This window comes from Henckelia pumila, chromosome 2 (assembly GCF_033568475.1).
Source record: "Henckelia pumila isolate YLH828 chromosome 2, ASM3356847v2, whole genome shotgun sequence".
In the NCBI taxonomy this organism is placed as follows: domain Eukaryota; kingdom Viridiplantae; phylum Streptophyta; class Magnoliopsida; order Lamiales; family Gesneriaceae; genus Henckelia; species Henckelia pumila.
Window position 1 is genome coordinate 49,580,746 of NC_133121.1, and position 23,841 is coordinate 49,604,586.

The window sequence follows — 23,841 nt, forward strand, 5'->3', positions numbered from 1 at the left end:
AAAAAATTTTAAGGTGCGCCCAAGAAACTGTATGCCATATCAAAAAATCAAGATTCAAGCACTATCAAATTCCACAAACACCTATTATCGTGCAATGGTCCAACAGCCATCCACAAAATCTAATACATCACTACACTTCACTGGTTAAACATGTGTGCTTAAAGATATTCAACAATCAACCTACGGTTTCTCATATCCCATCAAGAGTAAATTTTTTCTCAAAAAAATCATAATTTTTAAACTATCTCATCATAGGCAGATAACTCATCCTCAACTTATGCATTTTGACAACATAAACAACAACAACAACAAAAATAATACGATGCATAACAACACAAGAAAAATGCAATAAAAACAAAGGAAACAAAATGCAAACAATGCAACCCCCCCCCCCCCCACACACACACACACACTCAACCTAAGCATTGTCCTCAATGCATTACAAGACAAAATATGAACAAACAACTAAACAGAATGAGATGCAACAAATGAAAACGGAACTCCCCTGGTTTAACGGTCGGCGGCGTTTTCCTCTTCAGCCTCCGGAGGAAGTACAGGAGCGGCATACTGGAACAGAATAGGTGACGGATATGGCAGAGCATCCGGAATGGCATTTGGATCAAGACCAAAGTGCAATGTGAGATTTCGCAATAAAGCATCCACATCTTGCGAATTATGAGCCGCCACCATATTATATGCATCCTGATGATGGGCGTAGGCAGTGAGCTCACGGATGGCATCGGCTTGAGAGCGATGAGGAGGTGGAGGCGGCCTTGGCGGGGCTGGCGGTTGTTGAAAGTGGCCGTCCCTCATAAAATGTTTAACACGATATGCCCTCTTGGCTTCGATAAAAGCGGAGTCGAGTGGTCACTGAGGCTGCAACCACTCTTCATCATTACGAATAACAACTCCGGCGCGTATTCATATAAAAGAGATGATCATGGGAAAGTAGAGACCCACTGTGACATTATGGATCGACCGGTGGATCTCATTATGGATTACGCGCCCCACATTGATTGGTGCTCCTATATCAAGCGCATAAAGAAGGATAGCGCGCTCAAGATTTACCTCGCTTGAATGTAATATCGGCATCAGATGCCGATTCACAAAAGCATACCAAGAGGCAGGAAGCACACGTAGGAAACGCTCCTTGAAGTTCACGACGGAAATTGGGTCAACCCATGTAGCTCCAGGGTAAGCCAGTTGTTCAAGCAACTCATCCAAATCCGGGGCGGCTTGCAGGCTTTGATAGAGAGAATCGTCCACCTCCGGTATTTCATACAAAGCATTCAACTCATGGGAAAAAAAAAGAAATCAGTTTCCCCCTAACAACCGCCTTGATATCCGTCCTTTCTGCTTGGCGGTTATGTAACGATCACGAGCGGCGTCATTGACAAAGAGCCCGGTGAAGTCGGTATAAGATCGAGCGATGGCTCGAGAAGAGGACTCGCCTTGAACGCGGTGCGTTTAGGTCCCATGGAAAGTATGAAGATGACACCAAGAGTAAAGGATGCAATACGTCGAACACTTGGCGTACGAAAAAATATCCAGTGCCTCCTTGAAGAAACGTAAGCTCCACAACTGAGAACGAAGTCCGGTAGAGGTGCCTGAGAGAAATCCCTGCGGATTAAAAGAAAGAACAAAGAATTAAAGGAGAGAAATTGGTACAAAGGATTTTGGGGATTTAGGGATTTAGAAGATAGAAAAGAGAGAATGAGAGAGGGAAAGGGGAATTCTGCGTTTAAATTAGCGTAAAAAGGCCGTCGCTCGATCGGCAAGATGTTGCGGATCGAGCGACAACAAAAGGCCCAACTCACTGCCCGAACAAAAGCGCTCTCGCTCGATCAACAAGATATTGCAGATCAAGCGAGAGAAAAAAAACCAACTTATTGCCTCGAATGAAAAGAGCACTCGCTCGATCGGCAAGATGTTGCCGATCGAGCGAGCCAAAAATATTTTTTTGGCTTTTTCAAAATTTCCGAAAAAAAATAAATAAAAAAAGAAATAAAAATAATAAAAATGAGCAAAAACAAAAGGGAAAGAAACACTGGGTTGCCTCCTAGTCAGCTCTAAATTTGCAGTCAGTCTATAGCTCGACTGAATGCCGTGATTTGGTCGACATGTAGCGGAGCATCAAGAGTGATATCATGCTCGCTTTCTTCGATCCTGCTTAGAGCCGCCTGGACCATCCAGCCTCAAACCTACCCCACCACAAGGTACACCACAAAACCCAAGCACTGGGGCATGAGCAACAACGCTCAATACATAAGCAATTATATATGTACAAATATGCACACACATATGATTTAAAATCCTAGGTAAAACACTTGCTCATGGCGCCTAGAATATACAGTACCAACTAGAGAGCGACTCCGCGGGGTACTCGTACATTCTATATCAGGGCTGAGCCAACCCCATCCTGACCCGAATCCAAAACAGGATACAAGTCCCATATGCAAACTGTCATGCCTGACTCGAGTCCAACATGAGATCACTGTTCCCTATGCAGACTGTCAATGACTCACATCTCTCAGGATGCAGTCACACGTAAAATCATGCATGTGCTAAGGCGGTAAAACATGCTAAAACATGATAAAACATATAGCACATACTCATGCAACATACATGCAAATATATCATGCCGGCTATCTCGGTCAGTACTTACGTACCTCTAACAACTGCTGGTCTAGACTCCAAGCCTACTTGTCCAGTCTACTGCTACTACAATGCAATTACTCATGCATCAATAATTAAGCTCTAAAAGCCTTAACTAAGATATTGCATACTCCCTATTATTTTTAGGAATCCAAAGCTATACATACTTCCGTCGTTAGCCCTTTGATGTAGATAGCCTCAAAACTAGGCCACAGCTCCGCTACAACGTCTAGATCGTTGCGCAACTTCCGGAATCCCGATAGAATGCCTAGATTTCTCTAGATCTGAGTTAGAAGGCTTAGGAGTCAAGAGAGAAGAGAGGAGAAAGGTGCGAGGAAATGAGCTCTCGGACCCTCTATTTATAGACACGAAACGGAACAGAATGTCCGTTCTCTATCGTTGCGTCCGTTCTGCCTGACGAACATTGCGTATGTTCCTCTTCGTTGCTTCCGATGTCCCATCAAGTGCATAAGCAATGACGTCATCTTTCTGACGTCATGGATGACATCAACTATCAGGACGTTGCTTCCGTTCATGAACGTTGCTTCCATTCCTGGTCACCCTTCGGGCCATTTCCGATCATTCTGAATCCATTTCTGAAGTCCTTTAATCCAACCAAAACTTCCTTAATCTTGTATTAATAATTCAAAACATGATCACACAATTAATATACTCATTAATCGTTAATTATGGATACGGGTCACTACAGAAGCTTTGATATATAAATTGGAACACATCAACGGGCTAACTACTGACGAAGGTATGGTCCGAGAATCCTATTAAGAAATAGGAGTATCTGCTAGCTTAGTTAAGGCTTGTAGATCATGATTAGTGATACATTTGATCGTAGGCTTGGAATCTAGGTCCTGTCGAACTATCACATAGAAGGTACGTACTCATTGACTGAGATTGCCAGCGAGTATACATGTTTATATGTTGCATTTATGTGGCATTATTATGTGGCATGATATATGGTTTACCGCTTTTCACATTCATATGTCATGTGCGCATACATGTTGAGCCTATTCCTTTGATATACCTGTATATAGTCTAGAGTCAGATGTACCGCTATAGCGGGGGGTTCTGGGAGATATTCTAGAACCGAATATATCGTTATAGTGGGGGGTTCTGGGCGAGTGTGGTTGTACCCAGAGGTTTGATCCGAGTGGTCACAGCAGTCATTGGCGCCGGTTATTATCATGACTTTTAGATGACCTATTACCAGTCTCACGATTGCATGTATCATATTTATATGTTTACTCATGTTTATGTAATGGGCGTTAATCACTCACGTCCTTGGTATTATCTTGGACACCCCATTCGACGGGGCAGGTTCCAGGTTGGACAGAGCAGGAGGTTCGAGGCAGGACTAGAGAGCAGAATATATCAGAGGGTATATTATACAGAAGGATTTGGTATAGCTGTATAATAATACATTTTAGTTTTTATTGCCCACATTTCAATATGGTTGAATCACTACAGTTTGGGTTTAGTACCGGTTGTGTTATGCCAATTTATGTATATTATGGGATATGCTTCCGCGAGTTTTACTATGTTAATTAAGTATTTTAAATTAAGCTACTTGCATGCTTAAGTTGCCAGTTAGTAGGTGATTTAAGGTAGGGTCACTACAAATTTCATCAATAATATGAGTGATAAGTGCATTTTGTGTGCATTATTTCATGTTATTTTTATGTCTATTTTGTGTGCATTCATATTGTTTTATGTGTGTGTTTATGTGTTTTAGTTTATGTGTGTGTATTTCACTCCTCAAGTTAATTTTGTAGGAAAATGAATTGTTGAAGAGTGAATTACGGAGCAGCTTTGGTCAAAAAATCAAATTTAATTTTTGAAACATCTAAATCCAATCTTCACCATTCAAAATAAAGATCAAGATGTTTTGAAGCTGCTGTCCAAATTTCAGCTCGATCCGATGGCTAAATCTCAAGATATGAATTTTTCAAAAGCTTCGCGCGGAGCAGAAAAATTGACTCGCTCGAGCGAGAGTCTATGCTCTCTCGAGCGAGCGAGACCTGTATTGAAAAAAAATATTTGGACAGAGAGTTGCTCGCTCGAGCGAGACCTGTGCTCGCTCGAGCGAGCGTGGCATGCAGATTCCATATATTTGGAAACTCTTGGTCGAAAAGGAGGCTATCTTTTAGAGATCCTTGGACACTTAAATACCGATTTATTCATCAGATTAAGGGTTCCGAACACAGACAACACAAGGGAGGCGGCTTCAAAGCTTGGGAGAAGATTTCTACACTTTTTCTTCTTCTGTTCTTCTATATTTTTATTTATTGAATTATTGTTTCAATTATTAAGTAGTTTGTTTTCAACCAAGACGGCGTGATTGGGCCGAACAAATTCATGTAGAAAACTTGGATGTTTGTTTGGGATTTTTCAGAGTTGATTTTATTTTATTAATTGTCAGATTTATATTTGTCTTGTGAATAGTCTGATCAACTATTTGCTTGCATGTTAATCGATTCCAAGTCGACAGAGGAGGTTTTGATTTCGATCACTCTGATAATCAACATATTGTAAAACCGACTAAAAATAGAATTCGGTTTCAGTGTGCGGTTTGGGTGTAAACTGAATTTTCACAAATATTTAATGCATTCAAATTTGATTATAATTACGAAAGATTAGTTCATCAATATTTGAATAAGTTTGATTATTTTAGAAATAGTCTTTTGAACAAATTAGGAGAATTCCCGTGAATAAAGATTAAATTTGAGTCCTGAATCAACTACATGTTACATGATTTGTTCGGTACCTACGTGTGTTTTGGTTGTCTTTGTTTTAATTTTTTTTATCTTTAGTTATTTTTATTCTTATTTCTTAATCAATTTTTATTTTATATTCTTATTTTATTTTAAATCAAATTGCTTTTTATTATTTTGTCTAGATTAAGTAAAATAATTAATTCTTGAGAATTGACAACAGTCCCTGTGGGATCGATACTTGGACTCTCAGTTCACTTTACTATTACTTGACCTGGTACGCTTGCCAGTAGATTTATATCACACCGATTTAGCCGGTCAAGTTTTTGGCGCCGTTGCCGGGGACTGTTCAGTTAATATTAGGATAGATTATTTGCTTGAGACTAGACATTTTTTTTTCTTGCATTATTTTTTTATTTTTAATTATTAATTATTTTTTTCTCTTTTTCTTGTGAGGTGCTTCGAGATGGATCATCGACAGGTGTTCACAAGGTTTGGCCAACAATATTCGGAGCCTTTCTATGCTGCTTGGGGGAGATTCAATGATTTGGCTAACAGGTTTAGATGTCATGATTTTTCGAACTACACTCTAGTTCAAATTTTTTATGGTGGTTTGGATGAGCTAACAAGACATTGGATAGATTATGGAGCTTTGGCCACTGGCAGTCACTTGTTCAGCAGAGATGAAAACAGTGCGATGCACTTGTTAAATGATATGGAAGATTTCGACTACCATTGGCATTGTGATCCTCAACTGCAGGGTTGGAGTCACCAATATCCTCCAGATATCGACTCTAAAAAATTTTCGAACCAACCACCGGAGCATCAAAAAGAGTGTATATGGTATTTTGAGGATTATGTGGCTCAGTTGGAGAATCTTTTGCGGCAACAGACAGAGACAAATCAATTCTTAGAAAGTCGTATCAAGTCTTGGAGTCTTTTGGATGAACAGATTGCGCTTCTTAGAGAACCAAATTTTGAGATCTACCCAGAGAGTGAAGTAACTGAGCCAACGCATGAAGAAATAATTTTTGAGGAATTTTCTTGTGAAGAAGAGCCAATAGTGGAGATAGTGGAGGAGGATACATCCAAGAAGACAGATTTGACCTCATCAATGGTCGTTCCATGTCCACCGTTAAAAGATCCTTTCTTGCCATTGACGCCAACTCCACAGTATTCCATCCTCTATGAGTTTGAGCCAAGATTTGGAGACTCCTTCCAAAAGAAAATTTTCAGACCAAGTGTTGTTGGACCAACGAGCTTACAAAGTATATATCACGCCAAGCTTGAGGGCAAGGGAAATCAAGACCCATACATAGAGTCGTATGATTCTTACTATGGGCGGCAGCCGCTCTTTGATGGTTTCTTCTGCATATTCGGGCATTAGACTATAAATTTAGCCCTGACTGGGAGGCAACCCAGTGTTCTTTCCCCTATTTTTTATTTTATTTTTGGTTTTTGTTTTTTTTTAATTTTTAATTCATTCTCATTCCAGTTTGCCGAGCCTGCCGATATACACAGTCTGCTGCTGCTGTCTTAGCTAATACTGTCAAGAAGGAAGAGGATGAATCGAAAACCAGGGGAGTGTTATTTTTGTTCTCATTGTGTTTTTGTTCGTCTTTGCATCTGTATGTTTGTTATGCATTATGTTCATTGTTCTGAAGCATTGAGGACAATGCTTTTGATAAGTATAGGGGGTAGACTAGTATATTGCATTGTTTGTTATGTTTGTGTTGCATCTATCATGTTTTGTGTTTGTTTGCATTTAGTTTGTTTTTGTTGTTGTTTGCATTGTTATGACTAGGATGAGTCATAATAGTCAATGATGATGAAGTTTATTTGAAAAAATGGATTTTTTTAAAAAAAATTCTCTTGACTTGACATGAGAAACTGTAGGTTGAACCATGAATATTTTTAAACACTAATGTCAAACCAGTGAATTGTAGCGAAAGATTTGATAAAGTTTCTGTCTGTTTGACCATTGCACGGCAATAGGTGGTTTGTGGATCTTGATTGTGTTCTATGAATTTTGATGAGGCTCTAGTTTACACTTATGATCTTGGGCGCACCTAGAAAAAAAAAATTTAATTCATCCGGGCCTTGAAAGGATTAAAATCCTATAAAAGACTAAATTTAAGGCTAAGTATGCGGATTAAATGAGATTGATGCTCCATCCGGGCTATAGACGAGGGGATTAGAAAGAAAAAATAGAATGATTTTTCGTATCCTATCCAGTTATAGCTAAGTCAGCGGGTAATTATTGGGGCTAAAGCAATACCGGGTGCAAAATCTGGAGGTGTGTAATTCATTATCTCAAGGGAGGTGGGTTTAGTCTAGAGGTCGTTGGAAGGAATGGGCACTAGATTGTGATACTTGCACTGATTTGTCATAGGTCGCTAAACAGATTTAAGACGAATTCGATCTAAGTTGCATGAAACCGAAATGACATTTCACACACACACGTTCACGTTAAACCGAAAATTTATTATAAAAAGTTGAGAGCATGTTTGTGTTTTTGGTTTTGTGATTGAACTTCTCGGAGGCTGTGCACATTTATGAATCGTCCTTACTTATGTTTTTGTTTGCATATTATTTTCTCATGTCTTGCTCGAGGGCGAGCAAGGTTTAAGTATGGGGGTGTTGATAAGTGCATTTTGTGTGCATTATTTCATGTTATTTTTATGTTTATTTTGTATGCATTCATATTGTTTTATGTGTGTGTTTATATGTTTTAGTTTATGTGTGTGTATTTCACTCCTCGGGTTAATTTTGTAGGAAAATGAATTGTTGAAAAGTGAATTACGGAGCAGCTTTGGTATAAAAATCAAATTTAATTTTATAGAAATCCAAATCCGATCTTCACCGTTCAAAATAAAGATCAAGATGTTTTGAAGCTTCTGTCCAAATTTCAGCTTGATCCGACGGCTAGATCTGAATATTTGAATTTTTCAAAATCGTCGCGCGAAGCAGAAAAATTGACTCGCTCGAGCGAGCGAGACCTGTACTGAAAAAAAAATATTTGCACAGAGAATTACTTGCTCGAGCGAGACCTGTGCTCGCTAGAGCGAGCGTGGCGTGCAGATTCCATATATTTGGAAATTCTTGGTCGAAAAGGAGGCTATCTTTTAGAGATCCTTGGACACTTAAATACCGATTTATTCATCAGATTAAGGGTTCCGAACACAGACAACACAAGGGAGGCGGCTTCAAAGCTTGGGAGAATATTTCTACACTTTTTCTTCTTCTGTTCTTCTTTATTTTTATTTATTGAACTATAGTTTCAATTATTAAGTAGTTTGTTTTCAACCAAGATGGCGTGATTGGGCCGAACAAATTCATGTAGAAAACTTGGATGTTTGTTTGGGATTTTTCAGAGTTGATTTTATTTTATTGATTGTCAGATTTATATTTGTCTTGTGAATAGTCTAATCAACTGTTTGCTTGCATGTTAATCGATTCCAAGTCGATAGAGGAGGTTTTGATTTCGATCACTTTGATAATCAACATATTGTAAAACCGACTAGAAATAGAATTCGGTTTCAGTATGCGGTTTGGGTGTAAACTGAATTTTCACAAATATTTAATGCATTCAAATTTGATTAGAACTACGAAATATTAGTTCATCAATATTTGAATAGGTTTGATTGTTCTAGAAATAGTCCTTTGAACAAATTAGGAGAATTCCCGTGAATTAAGATTAAATCTGAGTTCTGAATCAACTACATGTTACATGATTTGTTCGGTACCTACGTGTGTCTTGGTTGTCTTTGTTTTAATTATTTTTATCTTTAGTTATTTTTATTCTTATTTCTTAATCAGTTTTTATTTTATATTCTTATTTTATTTTAAATCAAATTGTTTTTTATTATTTTGTCTAGATTAAGTAAAATAATTAATTCTTGAGAATTGACAACAGTCCCTGTGGGATCGATACTTAGACTCTCAGTTCACTTTACTATTACTTGACCTGGTACGCTTGCCAGTAGATTTATATCACACCGATTTAGCCAGTCAATGAGCCGAAGTCATGGGAGTTCTACCCAATTCACATCATCTATGTTAGTGGAAGTAACAGCTTTGCGGCGTCCAGGCCTCCCCAATAATATGAGCCAGACACAGACCGTGGGTAGCGTTCATCATGCAACCATCGTCGATAGAAGACAAGAATAAATTAAACTCTTTTAATTTTTACTTTTGTGACTTGATATAAATTTTGAATCTTATTTAAAATGAGGGATTTAATTTTGAAATTGTCACATCATTTTATTTTAAAATCGTGTGTCATGATTTTTTATGTTTGCCGGATTCAAAAAATTATTTTATCAAATAATATACATACATGCATACTACTATATATCGCATATATCATAATATTACAATTAAATAAACAAGGATGATCGATTGCCAATACTATTTTATCCAGGTGAGCCAAACATGGATCCAAGCCCAAATCCTAGGTAAATATAGGGATGCAAATGCAACTTATTACATAAGCTTCCAATATTTTACATGTCTTCATCTTGATCATCGGGTCCACCATCTTCCAATCTTGATCTCTCACTAATTCTAATAATTATATTTGAATGGACATGAAACAAAAGGAATCTATCTCCTGAGGTAGGAACGGACCATAAATCAGGCCCACTTTTATTCAAAATAAAAGAAATAATAAAAATAGTAAAATATCCTAGCATACACCTAGCACATTGGTCAGGATCTCGATCATCTTTAATGCATATAATATCACATATTATAAAATCCATCAAATCATGTATCTTCTAATTTTATTACTAACCGTCATAATTATTAAATGAATTAATAAATTAAATAAACCCATTTATTTAATTTCCAATTAATTCAATAATAATTAATTTTTTGTAAAACTCATTTTACTATAAATAATTAAAATCACATTCTAATTATTTATTTCATAAAAAATTATTTATAATTTTACTAAAATTAATTTTAAGGGTAAACTTGTCAAATTTTCATAAAGTTTCAGTTGTACCTAAAATAATTTAAAATTATGAAAATCGCATCGGGCCCGAAACTCCTTTCGAAAACTCATGGTCGAGGTTGTCCGAAACTTTTCCGGACAGCCCGCCCCTTTGCCTATACGCTGCCCGAACAATTCGGGTAGCTTGAAATTGGGCCGGTCCGGCCCAATTACAATTGCGAATTGCAATTCACAATTGTAATTCGCAATTGCAGTTCACGAATTGAACTGGAATTTGTAAAATTCCTTTTTTTTTTTTAATTCTGGAAAAATAAATTTTAAGGCATTGCAATTTTGTGAATTTTTCTTATGTTGTTAGAAATAAAAACTCAACATGAAATTAACCATACGTTATAGAGAACCTGTCTCTGATACCACTGTTAGAGTATCGTTTTGTCATACCCAAGACGCAGCGAAAGTTTAAAATTTTTCGTTTGACATTCAAAAAATACTTGAACACTCGTATATTTTAATTCAACATACATAGGGTGTTTGTGAAATTATACATTTGGTGAATTAATTTCACTTGGCACCACCTATTCCGAGGTTAGCAGAAATAGCTCTTGTTATAATTCCCAACGAACAATCAACATGAATAAGACTTTCTTCAATCCTCGAATGAAGTTCACGATTGGATTGTTTGTTCCTCTTCGAACTCGCACAAGAGAAAAAAGAAGAAGTTTTTCGTTGAGATTTCAACGGACAAGAAAATGACACAAAATCCTCCATGAATTAGAGGAGGTGGCCGATTCTTGCATATAAAAATTATGGGTGTATTTTTCGAAAATCATACATGTATATATTATGTATTTTTATTGGTGAGCAAGTTGTGTATTAGGAAAATAATATATCAACTCTCGTATATATTATTACCATATATACATATATCATATATATATATTTTTTTATTTACACACTCACACGTACATAAATACATATATTATATCCATATATAATATTGCATACATATATATATATATATTAACTTATTAACATATATACATATATATGCATGTTACATATATATATCAATATATATATGTTACGCCTTAAATGCATACAAATCTCGTATTGTGAGATTAATGTTTTTAATGCATTAACAAGTCTCAAATATTATGTTTTGATGATTACAAAACTAGGTTAATTGTTACTTATGTTTTAAAGTGAGAAATTTGCAGATATTAAAAATTCTTGTCAAAGAAAAATATTGGAAGCAAGTACTGATAAATAAAAATTGAGGAAAAAATTATAAGTGTTCGGAATTGCAGACTTTGGACGGTCCGAAGATGGTTTGGACCATCCGATGATTTTCCAGGAATTTTATAATAGTTCGGAAGCTAGTTCGGATGCTGCGAAGGCCGGTGTCGAACGATCCGATGGTATTTCCGACGGTCCGAAGATTTCCATGAATTAATTAAATGTTCGGAGGTTGGTTCAGAGGATACAAAGTCAAGGAGTTCGGACGCTCTGATCCTGTTTGGACGGTCCAACATATTTCCAGCATTTTTATATTCTTCAGAGTGAAGATCGGAGACCACGAAGTACCTGTTCGGAGGATCCGACATCTTGATCGGACAATCCGATCTCTTTACGGCGGTGATAGATTTTGCTGGAAGAATTTTTCCAAACAGAGAATTTAATGCAGTCGATCGAACGATCCGATCCCCAGTTCGAACAGTCCAAACAGTTCCACAGCCGCATATTTTTTAATTTGAATCAGTACAGTTCGGAGGCTCCGAAGCCCTGATCAGAATGTCAGATCTCACCCGATTCAGCACTATAAATAAAGGCATTCTGATGCCATTTCAACCACAACACAACCATCCAACTCTCTCAAGCATCCAAGCATTATTCGAGCGATTATTCAAGCCCATTTCAAAGTCCCTCAATATATATATTTGTATCGAGTTGTATAAGTGCTTGAAAATTGTTGTGTTTATTCGAGTGTGAATCCGAGTTTATCGAGTTGTTGTGGCTATCTTTGGAGCCCTTAAGGCCTAGTGTTTCGAGTTGTTGTAAGGCTATCCTTAGAGCCCTCAAGTCCAAGAGACGCGGTAATCGTGTTATTGTTGTATCGGCTTACTTGGAGCCATCAAGGCCAAGATGAAGTGCAAGTGATATCTTGGTTAATCGATCCTAACCAAGAAAGGGAGACGTAAATGATCTATCGTCGAACTTTCATAAACATATTCTCTCTTATTTACCATTTTATTTACTTCTTGTCATTTACTTTATTTGTTGGAAAACTTGTTCAGATCAATTAAGAATTGATACCCGGTGCAGCGGAAGTTTAAAATTTTATTTTATTATATGGAACGATTCCATATATGGGTATCAAAACTTTTACGATTAAATTTGTTCAAGTAAAAATAAAACACAGTTAAATTTTTACCTCATCAAGCAAAGGCTTGATTGTGGACTCCAACAGAATTTAATCTGCTCTTCTTGTAAATCCCGGGAACCGATGACAGTCACGATCTAACTCCGAAATTAGGTCCACGAATGAAAAACAGAAACCCTCTGATTGACTGCACTAGAAATCAATCAGAAGTTTTACGTAGAGAATAAACAGATATGATCTGTTAATTCGATTTGTAATTTTTCACAAAAATCACAAGTCGAATTTTCTCCAAAAGAGACAGAGGAATTTTCGAAAAACCTCTTGAATAATATAGACTGATTTTCGAAAATTGCTAGACTGAAAGCTTGTGTAATTTTCGAACACAGTACATATATTTATAGATAATTTCTAGACTAGATTAAGTTATAATTGCATTAGGACTCTAACTCCTTAGGGCCCACAATCCATAACTTAAGCCCAACAAGCCAAGCCCGTTGTTCTAGAAATTAATAAAAATTCATCGTGACTCCGATTGATAAACTGATTTTACCAATGTGCACATAAACCATTTTTGCATCTTTTAAAGTCAAGATAAGTTTTTTGAATCCGAATTCAGTGATTTCCAAAAATGTCCATCCCTATGTCATTTTAGGAAATCCCACTCCCTTTTAATTAAGAAGTCCAACTTCTCTTTCATTAAATTTAACTCTTTAAATTTAAATATCTCTACGGGGTTTTAGTAATCCATTACTTGTGTAACCCTCAATGGTTCAGGAATACAGCTAGCCGCGGGCTCACAACTCCTTGTGACTCGGAACAACAATTTCCAACTTACCCATCGAATCATGGTAAGAGCGCCTAGCAACATCGCCCCATGATTCCCTAGGTATTACTGATAGTGCCTGCAAGAACCAGTAGATTTTGGTTAGCATACAGTACGGTCCCTTCAACCAAATATCCCGATCGAATCAACAACCATTGGTGCATCGAGAGTCGTTCGAGATTCGATAACTATGCATAACATCTTGGAGATCTATTAGTGACATCGCATGTGTTACTAGGAACACCAAGTAACCTAAAACACATTATGTACTCTGGCCAGAGATTCGTCACACTAATATCTCCTCAGATCGCATAAGATATCCACACTCGCGAGTATGTGGTGAATCCTTGACAACAAAGCATCGACTCCTATATGTGTCGTAACTGTACCCAATCTCGACACCTGATGACCCCAATAGAGCCGGTAATCGAGTCAAAGTACAGTACTAGCATATAGAGTCTCAATGATGTTTCAAGTAATAAGGACTAATGGTGTACAACCAAAACCGCGGACTTTATCCACTCGATAAGTGATAACCACTTGGAAAGTCCGAATAGGGTAGTTTGATCATTCATCATATGAATATCCATTTGCATGCTTTGAACATCTCTATGTTCCATACCAATGAAACGTGGTACTCGGCATCGCAAATGCTAGTCTCAATCTCGAGCGATCCTTATCCTTATTTGCGGACGGCTCCATTGACTAGGAACTGTTTAGAATATACAGTGACTATAAGATGTGTTTCATGATAGCCATCCCCATGTGCTACCACATCTTACATACACTATAGTATATTCAAGGTCTTTATCAAAACAACAATAGTATATCATAATATAACATTATGAAGAAAGATAAAGTCAATGCCATTATAAAAGTGTAAATTATATTAAACAAAAGATTGTTTATACATAGAGTCACAAAAGCCCTTAGCCACAAGTTGGCTAACCAGGCACCCACTCTTTCAATCTCCAACTTGCCCTAAAACCAACTAGTCACACTACGCAATCCCATTGCTTCGCGATGTTTGTCAAACAATGGTCCTGGCAAGGGCTTAGTAAGCGGATCAGCGATATTGTCTATAGAGGCCACTCTCTCGACACTGATGTCTCCTCTTTCCACGATCTCTCGGATGATGTGGTATTTCCTCAGTACGTGTTTGGACTTCTGATGAGACCTTGGTTCCTTTGCCTGAGCAATGGCACCCGTGTTGTCACAGTACACCGGGACTGGACCAACAGCTTCAGGAATTACACCCAACTCTTGGATGAATTTTCTTATCCAAACTGCCTCTTTAGCAGCAGCTGATGCTGCAATGTATTCTACCTCAGTGGTGAAATCCGCTGTGGTGTCCTGCTTGGAACTCTTCCAAGAGACAGCACCGCCATTGAGCACGAATACAAATCCTGATGTTGATTTCGAGTCATCCACGTCACATTGGAAGCTAAAGTCGGTATAGCCTTCCAACTTCAATTCTCTCCCTCCATAAATCATGAATAAATTCTTAGTCCTTCGCAAGTACTTAAGAATATCCTTCACGGCATTCCAATGCATTTGACCGAGATTGGCTTGGTATCTGCTCGTGACGCTTAGAGCATAGGCCACATCCGGTCTGGTAGATATCATCCCATACATGATACTACCTATGGTTGACGCATATGGCACGTGTGTCATCTTCTCTATCTCTTCGTCAGTCTTGGGACACATAGACTTGGAGAGAAAAACTCCATAACACATAGGTAGATGTCCTCTCTTGGACCCATCCATTGAAAACCTTTTCAATATGGTGTCGATGTAGGTTGATTGAGTGAGTTCTATCATTCTTTTAGATCTATCTCTATAGATCTGAATTCCTAGAATATAGGATGCCTCACCTAAATCCTTCATCGAGAATCTACCTGATAACCATATCTTTGTTGACTGCAACATCCCTACATCATTTTCCATGAGTAGGATGTCATCAACATAAAGTACTAAGAATGTTACTGCATTCTTAACTACTTTCTTGTACACGCATGGTTCCTTCGGGTTCTTGATATAACCAAAATCCTTTATCGTTTCATCAAATTTCTGGTTCCAACTTCTTGATGCTTGTTTGAGACCATAGATTGATCTCTGAAGCTTGCATACCTTATGCTCGCTTCCCATGGATGTGTATCCCTCAGGCTGCATCATATAGATCTCTTCCTTAATGTTTCCATTAAGAAATGCAGTCTTTACATCCATTTGCCATATCTCATAGTCATACCATGCTGCTATGGCAATAAGGATTCTTATGGACTTGAACATTGCGACTGATGAAAAGGTTTCATCATAGTCAACTCCTTGTCTTTGAGTATAACCTTTTTCCACCAATCGTGCCTTGTAGGTCAATACCTTTCCATCAGGCCCAAGCTTTCTCTTGTAGATCCATTTGCACCCAATTGGAACAATTCCATCGGGAGGATCTACTAAAGACCAAACTTGGTTAGAATGCATCGAGTCTATTTCTGATTGCATAGCTTCAAGCCATAAATTCGAATCCGCATCAGAAATTTCTTCCTTGAAGTTTCTTGGATCACATCCAATGTCGGGTTCACTTTGATCCCCTTCAAGAAGAAGACCATATCTAATAGGAGGCCTAGAATTCCTCTCGGATCTCCTAGTAATAGGCGTGTCTTGTGATGATTCTTGAGGCGTAGGATCGCTATTTTGTATCTCGGGTTCTTCTCGAATTTCTTCGAGTTCCATCATCTTGTCTTTCTTATCCAATAAGAACTCATTCTCCAAGAAGGTGGCATTCCTTGAAACAAACACTTTTATTTCAGCAGGATGATAGAAATAATATCCGACTGAATTCTTCGGATACCCTACAAAATAACATAAGGTGGATCGACTATCCAACTTATCTCCCACTGTCTGCTTCACGTAAGCAGGACATCCCCAAATCCTCAAGTACGAATACTTAGGAGTTTTGCCATTCCATAACTCGTATGGTGTTTTATCTACTGCTTTAGTGTGGACGTTGTTTAACAACAATACCGCCGTTTCAAGCGCGTAGCCCCAAAACGAAGGTGGCAGCTCAGTGAAGCTCATCATGGATCGAACCATGTCCAACAAAGTTCGATTGCGACGCTCCGAAACACCATTCAGCTGAGGTGTCATCGGAGGAGTCCACTGAGAGAGAATCCCATTCTCTTTTAGATAGTTCAAAAACTCGGTACTTAAGTATTCTCCACCTCGATCCGATCGAAGTGCCTTAATACTTTTACCTAGTTTGTTTTCTACTTCAGCCTTGAATTCTTTGAACCTTTCAAATGCTTCAGACTTATATTTCATTAAATATAAATACCCATACCTAGAATGATCATCGGTAAAGGTAATGAAGTAGGTGTTGCCACATTTAGTACCAATCCTAAATGGACCGCAAACATCTGTATGGATCAAATCCAACAGATTTTGACTACGCTTAGTTTCCCTTTGAAAGGAGATTTAGTCATTTTTCCCGTTAGGCAGGACTCACAAGTAGGTAGAGAGTTAATATCAGACATATCAAACATGCCCTCTCCCACTAGCTTGTCCATCCTCCTTGAGGAAATATGACCTAGCCTAGCATGCAGAAGGTTTGCCGGGTTTTGACTATCGTTTTTCCTTTCAATTGTTGTTACCGGTTTATCAACATAATTAATTGGAACGTCTTTTAATTTTAAGCTATATAGATTGTTTTCAAGTTGTCCATTTCCAATCAAGCATTCATTCTTGTAAATATTTCAAATCCCATTTACAAAATTGCAAGAAAAACCATCTCTATCAAGCATAGAAATAGATATAATATTTTTGACCAAATCCGGAACATATAAAACATCTCTCAAAAATAACTTAAAATTGTTCTGCAAAACTAAATAAATGTCTCCTATAGCTTTGGCTTCGACTCTAGAACCATTCCCGAGCCTTAGCTGGGTCTCACCCATCCTTAGCTTACGACTTCTTGTCATCACCTGCAAATCATTGCAAATGTGAGATCCACATCCGGTATCCAATACCCAAGAAGAAGTATTAAGCGAAACATTTATTTCAATGTAAAACATACCCTTTGCAGTTCGCAACTGTTCGAGGTATTCCTTGCAGTTACGTTTCCAATGACCGGGTTTCTTGCAGTAATGGCAAACGTTTTCATCTTTTATCCCAATTGAAGCCTTGGTCTTTTCCTTCTTATTTGGTACAATCTTCTTGGGCGGGGCAGAATGTTTCTTACCCTTTCCACTTGGTCCTTTCTTAGAGTTAGAAGAGGAGCCAACCAAGAGTACCGATTTATCCTTCTTTAGTTTGGCTTCATATGTGACAAGCATATTGACCATCTCTTCAAGGGTGGCCTCTATCTTGTTCATATTGAAGTTCATCACAAAACCGTCAAACAATGAAGGAAGTGATAGAAGCAACAAGTCCGCGCTAAGTTCATGCTCCAAAGTCAAGTTGAGTGTTACCAACTTTTCAATGAGCCCAATCATGCGCACCCCATGCTCACGGACCGAAGTCCCATCTCGCATGCGGCTCGTCATGAGCTCTCTGACGGTGGCATACCTCTCCGACCTTGATTGAGCTCCAAAGAGTTCCTTGAGGTTCTTGTGAATTTCAGCAGCATTCACGGCATCCTCGAATCTCCTTTGAAGCTCATCAGACATCGAAGCCTGCATGTAGCATTTGGCCTTGATATCATGGTCCCACCATAAATCAAGTTTGGCCAACTCTTCCGGACTTGTATTAGCCGGGGCTTCCTTCGGAGGCGGCTTCTCTAACACGTAGAAAGCTTTTTCCGAAGTAAGAATAATTTTCAACTTACGGAACCATTCCATATAGTTTGCGCCAGTCAATTTGTTTTGTTCGAGAATTGAAAACAGTGGATTGCGAGAAGTCATTGTAATAGTATACTGAAAAGGAAACAGACAATAATCAATGATTATTTAATTAATTTACTAAGACATAAAATATGACGAATTTTAATTTTATGAATTACACTCCCACTATTTTAACGATTTCACTACCCTCTAGTGAAAACGGAAAACTGTTTTCCTTAGTGAGAACATGGAGTCCAATTGACAAATCATGATCCCGAATAATATCAGCCAACCATAATTTTCAAAAGGTAGAGCCCAATTACTTCCAAAGTAACCCCCATGTTTTTACCTCATGTCCAATAAGAGCCCAATAATATGACGCCGTTTATTGTGACATGTCAAGATAACCCATCAATATTAAGTTGTGATGAACGGTCGCCATGTGGATCCCCAATAATATGAGCCAATCCCATGGGAGTTCCACCCAACTTACAATATGTGTCGATCCAATGTACAGCTTTTCGACGAACGGGCCCCCCCAATAATATGAGTCGGATCGTATCCGCGTGTAGCATCTCATACATTGATCGTTGATGGAAGGTAGGAATATTTAAACAATATTTAAATTCCCTTTTTATTAATATTGATATCAATTTTAAATCATATTTAAAATGAGGGATTTTTAATTTTTGAAAATTTGTCTCATCATGCAATTTATGTATGCTTGCGGGATTCATATAATTTAGTCTAAACATGCATACATCAATAATATCATATATTATCTAAGGATGATCGATCCCATTAACTAATCGACCTGTGGTTGCCAATCACGAGTCTAAGTCCAATCCTAGGTGATATGCAAGTATTCAATGCAATCCTATTACATTGAGCTTCCAATTTACATTTTTTCGGTCTTCATTGTCTGTTGGGCCCACCATTTCTTCAAATCTTTGTCTCCCACTAAGTCTAATAAATTTACAATAAATTTTGATGACAAATATGGGATACATTTTTAGGGGTGGGAACGGGCCATAAACCAGGCTCACTTTTATTACATATGACAATTATATTGGGCTATTAACCAAGCCCATTAATAAAATCCAACAACAATAAGACAAATGTAAATTATCTAACATACACCTAAAACATTGGTCATGGCAATCGATCATCCTTTAGCCAATAATTAATTCAATAATTAAATAATTGGATAAACATGCAAAGGCATCATAATTTAAAATATAAAATCATATTTTATCTTATCCAACCATAAGATCATATCTTATCATCAATTGTACCAAAATAATTAATTTTATAAAATTTAATTTAACGGATAAAATTTATAAATTTTCCAAAAATTCAAATTTATCCAAAATCAATTTTAAAATTTTTGAACTCGAACAATTCGATCAGATGGCTCGTGAACCAATCAAAAACAATTTTCGATCGGATCAAAAACTAGAATTTCAAAAAAATTAAAATTTTAATTAAAAATTAAAAATAATTTTTTCGGGCTGCCCGGGACAATCCCGGGCAGCCCGCGCCCCAAAGAGAGGCCCGGGCAGGGCAGCGACGCTCGCTGCCCGATTTGCCCATTAAAATTCAATTTTTAAAATTTTCATTTTGTTTCAAAAACCGAGGCTTAAAAATTTTGTACAATTGATTAATTTAATCGTTTGATCTGAGCAACCTGGCTCTGATACCACTGTTGGAAAACTTATTCAGATCAATTAAGAATTGATACCCGGTGCAGCGGAAGTTTAAAATTTTTATTTTATTATATGGAACGATTCCATATATGGGTATCAAAACTTTTACGATTAAATTTGTTCAAGTAAAAATAAAACACAGTTAAATTTTTACCTCATCAAGCAAAGGCTTGATCGTGGACTCCAACAGAATTTAATCTGCTCTTCTTGTAAATCCCGGGAACCGATGACAGTCACGATCAAACTCCGGAATTAGGTCCACGAATGAAAAACAGAAACCCTCTGATTGACTGCACTAGAAATCAATCAGAAGTTTTACGTAGAGAATAAACAGATGTGATCTGTTAATTCGATTTGTAATTTTTCACAAAAATCACAAGTCGAATTTTCTCCAAAAGGGACAGAGGAATTTTCGAAAAACCTCTTGAATAATATAGATTGATTTTCGAAAATTGCTAGACTGAAAGCTTGTGTAATTTTCAAACACAGTACATATATTTATAGATAATTTCTAGACTAGATTAAGTTATAATTGCATTAGGACTCTAACTCCTTAGGGCCCACAATCCATAACTTAAACCCAAAAAGCCAAGCCCGTTGTTCTAGAAATTAATATAAAATTCATCGTGACTCCGATTGATAAACTGATTTTACCAATTTGCAAAAAAACCATTTCTGCATCTTTTAAAGTCAAGATAATTTTTTTGAATCCGAATTCAGTGATTTCCAAAAATGTCCATCCCTATGTCATTTTAGGAAATCCCACTCCCTTTTAATTAAGAAGTCCAACTTCTCTTTCATTAAATTTAACTCTTTAAATTTAACTATCTCTACGGGGTTTTAGTAATCCATTACTTGTGTAACCCTCAATGGTTCAGGAATACAGCTAGCCGTGGGCTCACAACTCCTTGTGACTCGGAACAACAATTTCCAACTTACCCATCGAATCATGGTAAGAGCGCCTAGCAACATCGCCCCATGATTCCCTAGGTATTACTGATAGTTCCTGCAAGAACCAGTAGATTTTGGTTAGCGTACAGTACGGTCCCTTCAACCAAATATCCCGATCGAATCAACAACCATTGGTGCATCGAGAGTCGTTCGAGATTCGATAACTATGCATAACATCTTGGAGATCTATTAGTGACATCGCATGTGTTACTAGGAACACCAAGTAACCTAAAACACATCATGTACTCTGGCCAGAGATTCGTCACACTAATATCTCCTCAGATCGCATAAGATATCCACACTCGCGAGTATGTGGTGAATCCTTGACAACAAAGCATCGACTCCTATATGTGTCGTAACTGTACCCAATCTCGACACCTGATGACCCCAATAGAGCCGGTAATCGAGTCAAAGTACAGTACTAGCATATATATATATGTACACGCACTCACTCATACATATATATATATATATATATATATGAGTAATTTTCAGCTGCCCAACCATTCCTGCCCACTTTGTCCCCGATCACTGAAACCCGATACCGGGTTTTAGTTGTTTGTTTTAAAAAAATTTCGTACCACTAAAACACGGTACCGGGTTTTAGTTGTCGGGGACGAGTTAGGTAGCATTGGTTGGGAAGCTGAAAATTTATATATATATCCATATGCATTATATCTATATATATGTATGTACATGCATCTATATGTATGCATCATGGGTCATTTTAATCCAAGTCCAACTAGGATAAAATTAATTAAATATATTTAAGACTTTAATTATTTTGCATGATGGGCTTGTAATCTTACAAGTTCATAAATCATGTGTCCATTATAGTGCTTTCATCATAATCTCGATCGATGATCCAATATCACCGATGTAACAACTTTAACTTACTTGTTATTATGATGCACATTTTAATTTTCGAAATCACTGATGGGTAATTGCTAATTTTGGAACACTTCCACAGAAATTAGGCAAGTGCACTAAAATTTCTATAAGCTCTTATAAACTCATTTATAAGCCTATCGTTTGATCCTATCAAACTTATTATTTGTTATAAATTCAACTCCTTGAATTTATTATCTCAACGAAAACCGGGAAACCAGTGCTTGTGTGACCCTCAATGGTTCATGGATACACCTAGCCTTGGGTTCACAACTCTTTGTGATTCAGGACATTATCCTTTATACGGGCTTACACTAACTTGCACCATTCTATGCATCAACACCTTGATCATAAGAATGTCATAATTCATTTCTGATTGGACCCATCGAATCATGGAAAGAGCATCAAGTATCATCGCCTCATGATTTCCTAGGTATCACTGATAGTGTCTGCAAGAACCAATCGATTATGGTTATCGTATAGTACGGTCTCTTCATTTTATATATCCTGATCGAATCTGCAACCATTGATTCATCGAGGGTTGCATGTGAAGTTCGACAACGATGTGAAGCATCTTTGAGAATACATAGTGGCATCGCATGTGCAACTAGGGAACCACTTTACCCTACTGCACATCTCATACTCTGGCCAGAGATTCCATGCACTACTATCTCATAAGATCACATAGGATATCCACACCTGTAGGTGAGCAGTGAATTCCCGACTACAATGCACTAGCTCCTAAGTGTGTCGCAACTGTACCCAATCTCGCCACTTGATGACCCTCATGGAGTCGGTAAACGAGTAAAAGCACAGTCCTAACATGTAGAGCCATAGTGTTGTCTCGGGTCGTAAGGACTAATGGTGTACAACTATAACCACGAACTTATCTACTCGATGAATGATGAGCATTTGGGAAGTCTGAGGGAGGGTAGATCAGTGAACTCATCGTATGAGCACCAATCTGTATGATTGAACTTCTCTATGTTCATACCAATAAAACGTGGTACACAACATCACAGATTCTAGTCTCGAGATCGAGCGATCCTGATTGTTATCACATGTACAACCTCATATTTATTTACTATATTATATTCAAGGTCTTTATCTATGAATCTTGCATTGGTATGCAGATAAAGTAAATGTCAAAATTAAATGAAGAGTAATTATATTAAAACAAAGATTGTTTATTACATTTGAGTCAATAAAATCTCTAGTCAACAGTTAACTTGCAGGACATCTAACTCTAACACAATAAAAATTTAATTTAGTTAATTGACAATTGAATCTTTACATTTCAAACATATATACTAGATTTTTATTTTTACAAAATTTATGGGAAAATGATGTGAACCGATTTTTTTTCGTGTTTGTATAGTTATATTTAAAATTTAATATACGCTCACGAAATTCATTATTACATAAAAAAAATATACATACAGTGGAGTAAAAGATCTGAAGGCGATGAATTATTCCCCTACTATAAAATAAAACAAATTCTAAACCTAAACAAGAATAAAACAAATACAGTGTCATACAGACTCTTCAATTAATCTCAGTTGCATTATGGTTCTCACGTAAACCCTTCATTAGATCTTTCGATTTTCAATTTTTCATCCACACCATGCTTTAAAGAGACCAACAATGCAATTGGTTCTGTAAATAATCAAACTTCGCATAGTTTTTTATGGATAACGTATCAAAATTCTCATCATAAACAAAATTACTCGACTACATTTATTTTCACATATTCTACATAAGAAGTCTGATGGTTACAAATTTTTTTTTTTTTAAAAATAAAAATAAAAATAAAGAAGAAAGAAGTCTGATCTAGAATGAAAACATAAAAGTGAAGGGCGTGAGACAACAGAATAGTTCAAGGCCCAAATAAAAATAAATAAATAAATTGGTTTCGGTCATGAGCCAACAAGAGGCTAGCCT